This window comes from Lithobates pipiens, unplaced genomic scaffold, assembly GCF_037356315.1.
Source record: "Lithobates pipiens isolate NorthernLeopardFrog02 unplaced genomic scaffold, aLitPip1_a1.2 Scaffold_10, whole genome shotgun sequence".
In the NCBI taxonomy this organism is placed as follows: Eukaryota; Metazoa; Chordata; class Amphibia; order Anura; family Ranidae; genus Lithobates; species Lithobates pipiens.
In genome coordinates, this window is record NW_027507686.1 from 47671962 (window position 1) to 47682792 (window position 10831).

Here is a 10831-nt window from a genome sequence, read left to right on the forward strand (position 1 = left end):
ATTTCACGCTGCAGATGTGCTGTGCATGAACTCAGCTCACATGGGAAGGTGCTTTGGCCTCTTAGCTTTTCCAATTATGGGGCATTTAACCCAAACAACATCTGTCATCTCAGTCCGGAGAGACAATGTATTAACCCTTTTATATATGAGACATCTGGAAAATATGAGGGCTGTTTTATAAAAATGGAGGAAAGGAGAATGTCTTTGTTGTTCATATCAACAAACCTTTATTATTCTGCCTTAGACCAAAGAACGTTGAAACTTGATTATTTGGAAAACGGACAGACTCTGACTACTTACCAAAATAAGTTTTCACTTAATTTTATTTTCATTTGCCAACCTCACTTGATGACAGTGGTGTTGAATTTGTGTTCTTAAAGCAGCCCTTCCATGGTTCCATGGATCCCTAGGGCTCTTCCAGAGGTTGGCCAATTGACCTCCATTTGATGGTGTCTGTATGATTTCAGGTCCATTGCTACTTGGCAAAGCCAGCTGTATGATCCCAAGGATCTTTTTAGCTGTTTGTAAGGGTGGCATTCTGACCTCAACTGTAGGGGGCATGCTTCAGCCTGGCCATCATTGTAAGGGACATTTTTCCCACTGACAAATATAAAATTTTAGCAGGGGTTCAAGACTTGAAAATGAGGTTCAAAGGTGCCTTACAGCCTTATGCAAAGTTTCCTTTTGGCCTTGGAATTGGTGAATGTTTATTCTCCTTTCATGCAAATATTTCTGCAGAGAGGAACAGGAGAAAGATATCGCACTCTGGAGAAGCTCTACACTGCCCATTTCTATAGACACACTGATCAATGTTCTGTTGTGGTCAATGACCATTCTAAAGCCAATAAAGAATCAGACAGCTTATTGTCAAGTAGGGATGAGCCAAACTGCCTTGGGTTTAGTTGGATCATTGGAGCAGGGTTTCTGGGAACTTAAAAGAAGTTTGGATTCTAAACGTGAACCCCATTAAAATCAAATGGGGCTGAATTTGTTAAATTAACAATGCCCAATAGGAAAACATTAGCAGAAAACAGCATGAGGGTGATCATATTTTGGCAATGATGTCACCTCCCCCACAATTCCCCCCCTTTACTTACATGACTGTGTTAACTGGCAATGTAAGTGAATGGGTCAGATGACATCAGTGGTTGATAAGGACACAGCAGGTGCAAGCACCTGCCACTTCCTTAGCAACCAATAGGAAGCTGTCACATTTATCCATGCCAAACCCAGTGCACGTCCGCCATTCAGACTAATGTCTAAACACCTAGCTCATCACTAATGTCAAGTGTTAAAGTATGTGCTCTGGGCGTGGAGGGTCTTCAATAAGTTGCAGCTTATTATGAATCAAAAGCCACACTATGTATTTTGTTATTTTATTGCAAGCCAAATTAATACAAGCCAGTTTTGGGACCCAGAGGGAATGCAGCTTGACATAGTTACATAGTAGGTGAGGTTGAAAAAAGAAAGTCCACTGGAGGTTGCTTCTGTCACTCATAAACTATGCTTATTCGCTGATGACGCACTATTGTTTGTCACCTCTCCACACACATCCATCCCTAATTTAATAAATCTCCTTGATAAATTCTCTAAAATCTCTGGCTTAGAAGTCAATCAGAAAAAATCCAAAGCCCTTAATGTGTCACTGTCAGATGACACCCTGGCGCTTCTTAAGACTAATTTCCCATTTCAATGGTCTGATTCGGCTATCCCATATCTGGGTATTAAACTAACCGAAGATCCTGCAGACCTCTTCCGAGCAAATTACCTTCCAATGTTGAGGCATCTCTCCTCCTTACTCCAGGAGTGGCGGCCCCTCTCCATATCTTGGATGGGACGTATTGCCGCGGTCAAGATGTCCCTACTCCCTAAACTTCTTTATTTATACAGAGTCCTTCCCATCTCGGTTCCCCCTTATTTTCATCGCATAATCCAAGGCCGGGTATTTAATTACATATGGGGCCCTGTGAAGCCACGAATATCTAGACCCACTTTGCTTCGCCATCATAGGGCCGGTGGGCTGGGCATACCCAATTTCCAACATTATTACCACGCGGCCCAACTTGCTCAAGCCACGCTTTATCATGCTAAAGTGGAAATCCCCATCTGTGTGAGCCTTGAAGCAGTAGATCTTCACCCTATATCCCTAACTAATCTTCTCTGGCTCCCCCCTGCTTCCCGAGGCCCAATATCCAACCCCATAACCTCTACCTTTGTCAAACTCTGGGATAAACTTCGTAAACCGTTTCATTTGATCTCCCCGCACTCCCCTTTGTTGTCCTATATCGGTCACCCTAAGTTCTATCCAGCCTACACCTCCCCTTCCTCATTCCAAGCTTGGGAATGTGCAAACCTAACGCGTATATGTGACCTAGTGGCCAGGGATACGGTCAAATTGTTCCCTTCCCTGCAAGCTCAATCACAATTGCCAAATAAGGAATATTTTCGCTATCTCCAAATATCGCACTTTGTACAACAGACTATTGGCTTGAATAGGGATACGAACACATATACGTTATTTGAAAAATTATGCAATACGGATCCACATGCCCCGGGACAAATATCACAGTTATACTCACACCTTACCTCCCAGCCGTCAACACTCCCGACATATGCGCAGTCTTGGTCCAGGGATCTGAACTTAAATCTGGAGGAAAACGATTGGTCTGATGTATGGCTACACACTAAACTATCATCATCGAACATTGTGGCCCTAGAGGCGAGCTACAAGGTTCTCATGCGTTGGTACCTAGTACCAGATAGAATTGCAAAGTTTTTACCTTCATATTCTCCAAACTGTTTCCGTGGCTGTAGCGAGAGAGGCACGCACTTGCATATTTGGTGGACCTGTCCAGTGGCACAGTGCTTCTGGACTGAAATATTTCTGGTTCTATCCACTCTGTTCACCAGTTCATTAGATCCTGACCCAGCACTGGCCCTTCTCAATTTTTACCCAGATTCTTTCACTAGGGCCCAGATACGCCTTGCTCTGCAGGTCACCACCGCTGCTAAACAAACAATAGCTAAAGCATGGAAGACATCTACTCTTCGCTTGGCTGAAGTGAAGAATAGAGTTACACAAGCAATGATACACAGTAAAATTGAAGCTACTGTTAAAGATACTGTCCCCAGACATACCAAGATATGGCAACCGTGGGTCGATCACTACTTACCCCCGCATTTTGACCATCGGTTATTAGCACCATAAATCCCAGCCCCCCCCTGAATGACAACCTTTTCCTGGTCCTTGGTAGCTGTTTAGGAACCGGCCGGCCATCTTACCCACTCTTCTGATCCCTCTTTTTTTATTTCCTCTATGGTCCCATTCTGCCATCTCTCTCCCCCTCTTCCACTTTTCTTCTCTCACTTCTTCCCTTCTATTTTCCTTCTTTCTCTCATTTCCCCCTTTCTTCATCTACTCTTTTCGCCTTGCACTTTAATTTCTGTCTTAAGGAAGTACCCAACTGTGATAAAGGTTCACCCTAGTGGTGTTCCTGGGTATACATCCTTGCTGCTCTTACAGTAAAGAACCCTCTATGTAGTTTAAGGTTAAACCTCTTTTCATCTAATTTTAATGAGTGGCCACGTGTCTTTTTAAACTCCCTTCCGCAAAAAAGTTTAATCCCTGTTGTGGGGTCACCAGTATGGTATTTAAAAAATTGAAATCATATCCCCTCTCAAGCGTCTCTTCTCCAGAGAAAATAAGTTCAGTCCTCACAACCTTTCCTCATAGCTAATATCCTCCAGACCCTTTATTAGCTTTGTTGCCCTTCTTTGTACTGGCTCCATTTCCAGTACATCCTTCCTGAGGATTGGTGCCCAGAACTGGACAGCATACTCTAGGTGCGGCCGGACCAGAGTCTTGTAGCGTGGGAGAATTATTATTTTATCTCTGGAGTTGATTCCCTTTTTAATGCATGCCAATATTCTGTTTGCTTTGTTAGCAGCAGCTTGGTATTGCATGCCATTGCTTAGCCTATCATCTACTAGGACCCCCAGGTCCTTTTCCATCCTAGATTCTACCAGAGGTTCTCCCCCCAGTGTATAGATTGCATTCATATTTTTGCCACCCAAATGCATTATTTTACATTTTTCTACATTAAACCTCATTTGCCATGTAGTTGCCCACCCCATTCATTTGTTCGGAACTTTTTGCAAGGTTTCCACATCCTATGGAGAAGTTATTGCCCTGCTTAGCTTAGTATCGTCCGCAAATACAGAGATTGAACTGTTTACCCCATCCTCCAGGTAATTTATGACCAAAATAAATAGGATTGGTGCCAGCACAAAACCCTGGGGGACCCCACTACCCACCCCTGACCATTCTGAGTACTCCCCATTTATCATCACCCTCTGAACTCACCCTTGTAGCCAGTTTTCAATCCATGTAATCACCCTATGGTCCTTTCCAATGGACCTTATTTTGTACAGTAAAAGTTTATGGGGAACTGTGTCAAATGCTTTTGCAAATTCCAGATACACCACATCTATGGGCCTTCCTTTATCTAGATGGCAACTCATCTTCTCATAGAAGGTTGATAGATTGGTTTGGCAAGAACGATTCTTTATGAATCCATGCTGATTACTGCTACTGCTACCATTCTCATTACTAAAATCTTGTATATAGTCCCTTATCATCCCCTCCAAGAGCTTGCATACTATTGATGTTAGGCTAACTGGTCTGTAATTCCCAGGGATGTATTTTGAGCCCTTAACAGACATAATCAGCCATGGTTTATATTGTGATTATAATTACAATTTGATCAGATTACAGTACTCAAAATGTCCAGTCTGTATTATGAGAGGACATCTAGAACATTTTTTTTAAGGCACACCAAAAGATATCCAGTTTAACAGAGATTGTGTTAACAACGTCCATTTTATAGTCCTACCGGCACTTTCCTGTTGCAGCAGTTGTAATGTGTGTCTAAATATGACTGTGCAGTTCAATAGGCACCAGAGTTAGACCCCCAAAAACTATACACTATGTCACTTTCTTCAATTAAAATGTATGCATCTTGTGTATGTCTTGGTGAAGTTAGAAATGAAAGCTGACAGAAGCTCTAAGCTTGGTACACACGATGAGATTATTGGCCAAATAATTGTTGTTGTTTTTTTTGCATGTTAATCTCATATCGAAAATGAAGAGTTTACTAAAGTTACGAAAAACTCTTGTACCACAGAATAAAATTAGGAAATGATGTAATGTGTTGTACATTTGTACCGATTAAAAGAAAATAGTACAATCTGGTATCGTGCGAGAAAATCTTTTGTGCTTGTCCCATAGGATAATATCAGATGAACTGTCATAAACGACTCTCTAAAGCTGTGTACTAAAGATGAGATTATTGTACGATCTGTATTTTTCATATGATTTTCTAAGCATGTGTAGGGACCATTACAGTGCAGGCTGCCAATGAGGGAGTAAGGGAAGAATATCAGGGAGAGAGATGAGATAAGACACTATTTTTGTACGTTTAACTCTTTTGTGTCTTCCTGGCAGCAGAGTTTGTCCAGTCACCTCTCCTGCTTTTCTTTTCTGCCCCCCTCCCTAATTTGCGTTCCTTCCGGACAATCTGTGTCATTCCTGTTGCTTTCTTCTTCCCTCAGCAACAGTAAATCTTAGGCCTCATGTACATGGGGAGTTAGAAAAAATGAGCTGTATAGCCACTACCAACGCCAGGAAAAAGTGTCTGTAAAAGCGTGATTTTAGTAACTTTTTGCATTGGCATTAATGCGTGTTTAGTCACTTTAGCTTTTAGCAGCCTTTCTCTGCCTCTATTCAAAATCAATGGTTTCCTAGGACAGCTGTCTACTGATCTGACTTTAAGCCCATTGATTTGAATAGAAGTCGCATGCAAGACTGATCATCGTTATCAAACTTGTGGTGCGACTTGTGCTCTGAGGATCTTGAAGGGGGACCCCACACCATAATTTAAAAAAGAAAAAGTGTGGGGTCCTGCCCCCCAAGATCTATACCAGTCCCTTTGAGTCTGTTATAGATCTTGAACGGAAACCCCACACCAAAATGGAAAAAAATGGCATGGGGCCCCCCCAAGTCCATACCAGACCCCTTGGTCTGGCATGGATTTTGAGAGAAAACACCATGCCCAAAAAAAAAAAAAAAAAAGGCGTGGGGTCCTGCCAAAATTCATGCCAGACCCTTATCCGAGCATGCAGCCCAGGAGGTCAGGAAAGGGGGGGTGAGTAAGTGGCCCACCCCTCCTGGACTATACTAGGCCACATGCCCTCAACATGGGTGGTGTGGTGCTTTGGGGGGCTCTCTGGTCTTGGGGGAGGACCCCAGGCCATTTTCCTTTCCATTTTGGTGTGGGGTTCCCTTTCAAGATCCATACCAGACACAAGGGGCATGGTATGGAACTTAGAGGGACCCACGCTATTTATTTTTATTTAATTTTGGCATGGGGTTTTCCTTCAAGATCTTCAGAGCACAAGTCGCACCACACGTCGGATCATGATGATCCCACTTGGATGCAACTTCCATTCAAATCAATGGTCTGAAAGCGCAGCTTAATGCTGTATCTTAATGTTTACACACATTTACAAGCATTTGGCTTTTGAAATGCTAATAAACTACAGATCTTGAACGTGATTTATCTGCTTTCATAAAAACGACTGTAACATCAACTGCCTCTAACCTACTGTAAACTACTGAGTGTACATGTACACATAAGATAACTTTGAGGAGAGTTCAGGAGCTGCTGAAAAAACGCCAAACAGCTCTTAAACATGAGTTTAGCAGTTGCAGTGAACATGAAGCCATAGAGCTGTCAGCAGATTGGCCTCTAGCAGCTCTGAATTTAGCAACTGAGCATGTGCAGATCAGGGTACACAGTGCATTACCAGATTGTAAACTGTATAGACACTTCATTTTGATGTTTTACATACCTGCAAAAGGGGCTCATCTGAGGTGATGTATCATGACTTGAATTTTTTTCTACTTTAGTGAATTTCTACTTTAGTTAAGAAAAACCTCTCGGGCCTTCCAGTCCTTTAAAGGGTTTAGAATGCTGAGAGGTGGGGTTTAAGATAATGTGACCACTGTGCTTGGCTGTCAAGGCGGTCACGTGATTGGAATGTAGCGATCGGGAGCTTTCCGTTAGCTGCCGGTAACTGTGGCGGGGGCATGCAGGGTGCAGCTGTATACGCACCAATTCACGCAAATATGTGGCCACTCAGTACCAATGCCCACCCGCCGAGAGGCCTATATATTTGCATGCTGTTGGCATCAACGGGTTAAGGACCAGGTTTGTGGTTTAAAACGGATTCTCAGCAGTCAAGTAATTTACAACATTTCCAAACAAAAATTTGTTACAGATCCCTACATGTTGGGTACAGAACTATAAAGAGTTTGGATCTCCAATTGGGATTTAAGGGATATGACAGGTATCTGACTTTGGACTCTAGAGGATGATTAAGGCAACTTAGGCATATTAGGGTCTGGGTCAGCTCTTCAGCCCCTGCAGTCAACTAAAATGTAATTATCACTGAAAAAATCCTGAATCTTTCCTTATAAAATGATTAGCAGTCTGCTGTCCAGAACTTTATGTAGCAGGTGAGGACAACATTTACACAAATCACTCCCGGCAATTAGAACCATACAGCAAACACCTAGACACGGCATGTGAGGATCATCCAGCTGTAAAACATTCACATTCATATTTGAAGCATACATCCATACATCTCTATGTATACAGTATGTGTAGAATTTCAGAACTGGCTGACATGCAGGCCTCGGGGTGTTTCCTAAATGAGCTGTGTCGTACGGATAACCTTTCATTTTTGGTCAATTCATTTGTCAGGCACAAAGTAAGCATGGCTGACTATGCAAAACAAGGAGCCCTGGAAACTAAAGTGGAAGTGGAAAAAATCAGGACACAAACAAATGAGACAAAGCTGATTACAATATTGCCACGAGGCATGTCTGCTGTCGCCACAACCAGCAAATAATTCAAGCCTTCAGTACTTTTGCTGGAGTTTATTTTTATTATAATTTTAGTTATTGTTGTTTTTTTGTATCATTATATGTATGAAACTGTATATATTGCGTGAAGTACTCCATTTTTTTGTACTAGTAGTCCAAAAATACTTGGTACCTTTTTTCAAATACTACTAAAACAAAGTGAAATAGAACACAGGCTTGTATTAATTTGCAGATTCAACTAGGTACCTGATTCCGGGGGTTCCTAGGGCCTCTTGGCTTTATTTACTGTAAAGTAGACACTGTTCACTTAGCAAAATGGGTGTATTTACTAAAGGCAAATAGACAAGAATATCCAATCACATGCAAGGAAAAACAAACAGCATTTTTGCTTGCACATTATTGGATGATAGATGTCAGCAGAGCTTCCCCTCATTTACTAAACTGTGGGGTAAGGGCACTTAATTTCTCTGTCATCTTTTTATTCCCATTACATTGCGTGATATTAAATAATAACATGAGAATAATGAGAATAATAATGAGATGCCTCTCATCAGTGATCGCAATTGAGCACATAATAATGACAGAGAAAAATAATGGACATGAAAGCCCCAGCTGCGCAATATGAAGGTCAGAGGTCTCCAAACATTTCAGTACTAGAGCCACATAGTAACTGTTACAAATATTTGTGATCCAAGAAATATTCCCCTTACATCAGGGTTCCTGTCAGACTCCCCCTTACATCAGAGTATCTATGGGAGTTGACTCCTTCCTCAGGGTCCCCATCACAGCTCATCAGGGTCCCCATCAGAGCTCCCCCTTACATCAGGGTCCCCATCAGAGCTCCCCCTTACATTAGCATCAGAGCTCCCCCTTACATCATGCTCCCCATCAGAGCTCCCCCTTACATTAGGGTCCCCATCAGAGCTCCCCCTTACATCAGCACCAGAGCTCCCCCTTACATCAGGGTCCCCATCAGAGCTCCCCCTTACATCAGGGTCCCCATCAGAGCTTCCTCTTACATCAGTATCAGAGCTCCCCCTTACATCAGGGTCCCCATCAGAACTCCCCCTTACATCAGGGTCCCCATCAGAGCTCCCCCTTACATTAGCATCAGAGCTCCCCCTTACACCAGGGTCCCCATTAGAGCTCCCCTTACATCAGGGTCCCCATCAGAGCTCCCCCTTACATTAGGGTCCCCATCAGAGCTCCCCCTTACATCAGGGTCCCCATCAGAGCTCTCCTTACATCAGGGTCCCCATCAGAGCTCCCCCTTACATCAGGGTCCTCATCAGAGCTCCCCCTTGCATTAGGGTCCCCATCAGAGCCTCCCCTTACATACTCATCAGAGCCTACTCTTACATCAGAAACACTAACAGAGTCCCTGTTTACATTAGAAGCAGAGATCATAGACAGCCTCTGCTGACTCTAACCCTCATATAATCATTATTATAGTATTATTATTGAACCTGTGCCAACTGAAAATACCTGGGGTACCATATTTTGGAATCTATCAGAAAATGGAAAAATGTTTGAGGGATATGGATCTTCTTGGTAGCACCATAGATATTATATAAATAGGGGTTGATTTACTAAAAGCAAATGGACTGTGCACTTTGCAAAGTGCAGTTGCACTCTGCAAGTGCAGTTGCTCCAGAGTTTAGTAAACAAGGTAAAGTTTCCCTTTGCAAAGACTACCCAATCACATGCAAGGAATATGTTAAAAAAAAAAATCATTTTTGCTTGCATATGATTGGATGATGGAAGTCAGCAGAGCGTCTGCTCATTTACTAAGCTCTTCAAGTGGTTGTAAACCCTTACAACACACTCTGACCTACAGGTAAGCCTAGATTAAGGCTTACCTGTAGGTCCAAGAAATATCTCCTAAACCTACACGGGTTAGGAGATATTTGCCGAAAGACAGGCACCGCTGTCTACGGCGCATGCGCCATAGACATCGGCGCGCAGGCGCACTGAGCGCGCCGCGGTCAACGGCGATATTCCGCAAGTGGCGGCTCCCGTGCGCATGCGCGGGAGTGACGTCATCGCGGCCTCGCCGAATGACAGTGGCAGAGCAGCGAGACCCACCGAGAAGATGGATGCGCCGGACTACAGGGGACAGCGGTGACTTTGCTGGCTCCTGTGTCAGGTAAGTGACACATAATGGACTACTATGCGATGCATAGTAGCCCATTATGCTTTACCTTTGCAGGGAATGAAAGAGGAAGTAAACTCATCAGGGTTTACTTCCTCTTTAACACTATGCAAAGTGCACCATCTATTTGCCTTTAGTAAATCAACCCCATAATTTCTGTTAAAAAAATACAAAGTTGTATTACAAAAAAGGGCTTTAATAAAAATCCAATGATCAGAATATTACAAATTTGAATACTCATACAAGAGCATGGCCCCCAATTAGCTGAAACACAGTTCCTTTGTTTTGTAACCATATTTATTACTATATCTCAATAGTTAGTAGTGATCAGCAACGCAGGGGAACATGTGTACAGCTGATGTTTCTCAACATGTTTCATAGTAATGTGCCGCTTCCTCAGGAGGGTATCTACAAAAGAATAGAAAACATACCGATAATGTTCAATACAAATGCATATAATACATTAAAATATATACATGAGTTTCAGACTGCCAGAAAAGGGGTCACAACAGTGGTGGCCCGTCTATATGGGGTGAAGGGGCGTCACCTCCCCCCCCCAATCTATGCGCCCAGTCCCTAATCTACATGAAGGGCACCAGATGCATAGATTCCAATGTTTGTTTTTCTTTTAGAAGCACATGATTAGAGCCAGAGGCTCTAATTGGCTTCAAAATAGGGTGGGCTCAGGGGACAGAGCACTATGCTCTGAGCCCACCCAGTTGTGTGACAATAGC